Raw genomic sequence first — 2,371 nt, forward strand, 5'->3', positions numbered from 1 at the left:
CCCCCCTGGCGCCCCAGGCCTGGGGCTCAGACAGGGCAGCCCAGGTGCAGGGCAGGACTCCGCTGGGGACTTGGCAGCCTGGTGTCCTCCTGAGCAACCATCGCCCTGGACACAGGTGAGCGGCTGCTTTCCGGCGTGGTGGGCAGTGGGAGGGACCCCACAGAACTCAGTGATGGCTCAACTCTCACCTGAGGCCCAGAGGTCACAGGGCCGGGCAGGTTGTGACAGGGCCAGGACAGCAGAGCAGAGGGCGGGGGCAGGACTGGAGAAGAGGGAGCTGAGCAGGGTCCCCAGACAGCACGGGGCCCGTGGGTCCTGGCCGACAGCCAGGCTGTGGGTGCGCGGGTGGGACTGGGTGGTGGGTGCGCAGAGGGCCCTGGGAGCGCCTCAGGGTGCCAGGATGCCCACCGACGTCAGGCCCCCAGGCAGTGACCGAACTGCTGCAGAACCAGCCCAATCCCTTCCAAGGAAGGTGAAGGACTCTTGGGTTTCACAGCACACCAGCCAGTGTCCAGTGTGCGATTTAAGTAACACTAGGTTTACACAGAAACAGACAAGTGTGATCCCAGGCAAAAAATAGACGGAGACACGGAACCCAAAATGACCCAGATGCTGGACTAGCAGGCTGTGAGGGCAATACTCTAGGTATGTTCAAAGAATTAGAGGACGATTTGGCTTTCATCAGTGAATGGATCCAATACCTCAGCCCCACGTGGCAGGTGTTCGCACAGGCAGAGCAGGAGGAATGATCCAAGTAAGAGGCTGAGGAAACAGGAGACGAGACCTGGGAACAGCAAGACGCCATCTCCCACACACGCACCGCGTCTCAGAAGCAGGGGCGTGAGACTGAGCAGAATAAATATTTGAAGATATAATGGCCAAGAACTTCCCAAATTTGATGGAAAACATCAATTTACATGTCCAATAATCTCAACAAACAGCAATCAGCATAAGTATAAAAAGAACCACACTCAGACACCCACAGTCCTGAAACGCAACGCAAACCCTGCGAGCAGCCAGAGAAAAAGACACATTCTGTCCAAGGAACAATGGTGAGAATTACAGCTGACTTCTCACCAGAAACAGTGAAAGCCGTGAGCTAATAACGCGGCATCAGCCAAGTTCTAAAGGAAAAGACATTGTCAACCCCAAAATCCGTGCTCAGTAAAAACGTCCTTAAAAAACAGGATTGAGCCCTAACCGGTCTGGCTCAGTGGATAGAGCGTCGGCCTGCAGACTGAAAAGTCCCAGGTTCGATTCTGGTCAAGGGCATGTACCTTGGTTGCGGGCACATCCCCAGTAGGAGGTGTGTAGGAGGCAGCTGATCGATGTTTCTCTCTCATCCATGTTTCTAGCTCTCTATCCCTCTCCCTCTCCATAAAAAAATCAATAAAATATATTTTAAAAAAGAAAGAGGGTTGATGTGCCCAGCCAGTGTGGCTCAGTGGTTGAGCGTCAACCTATGAACCAAGAGGTCACAGTTTGATCCCCGGTCAGGGCACATGCCTGGATTGTGGGCTCAATCCCCAGTGTGGGGCATGCAGGAGGCAGCCGATCAGTGCTTCTCTCTCATCATTGATGTTTCTATCTCTCCCTCTGCCTTCTCTGAAATCAATAAAAATATCTATTTTTAAAAAACTAATTCTTTACAAAAACAAAAACAGGGCTGACATGAAGACATCCACGCAAATGAAGCTGAGGGTCCACATAGAAGACTCGCAGCCCAGACTCAGCCGTCCTCCAGGTCAGGGGGGTGGCGCAGCCAGATGCCGGGCCTACAGGGGGACAACCACACGGTGGCAGACATGGCAGGTGTGAGCCCTGTGCCAGGAGCGGGACAGTGGGCATCACAGCACCACCTCTGCGTCACCCACCAGGAAACACAGGACACCGTGAGACACTCTCAGAGAAGCTGACCTGAACGCTTCAGAAACGTCAAGTCCTGGAAGGCAAGTGAGACTGAAGAGCTGGTCCAGGCAGCAAGACCCTGATCGCACGCGGCCAAACTCAGCCCGCAGGTGGAGGCTGCGCCCCGAGACATGTGGGGGAAGCAGCCAACCTGGCCCCGGGCTGGGGTTCAACGACGGCACAGCCGCCAGGCTGACGTCCTGCTGTGAGTTCCCCGTGTTTGTGCGGGAGATCAGCTTGCCACAGCTTACTTCCCAGTGAGTCGGACTCGCACAGAAAGACCTGTAAGGCAACGTGCTCTAGTGTCAACGGGGGTTTGGCTGACGGACAGGAGCCCTTTGGATGGTTTTGCGCCTTCTCAGCGGCTTGTTCCTCCTCCTGCACTTTGCTCCTGTCCTCTGCAACCTGAGGGAATTGTAGCAGCAGCCTGTGATCGCGCTCGCGCACGCACTCTCTCGCTCTC

Source organism: Myotis davidii, unplaced genomic scaffold (assembly GCF_000327345.1).
Source record: "Myotis davidii unplaced genomic scaffold, ASM32734v1 scaffold1364, whole genome shotgun sequence".
Classification (NCBI taxonomy): domain Eukaryota; kingdom Metazoa; phylum Chordata; class Mammalia; order Chiroptera; family Vespertilionidae; genus Myotis; species Myotis davidii.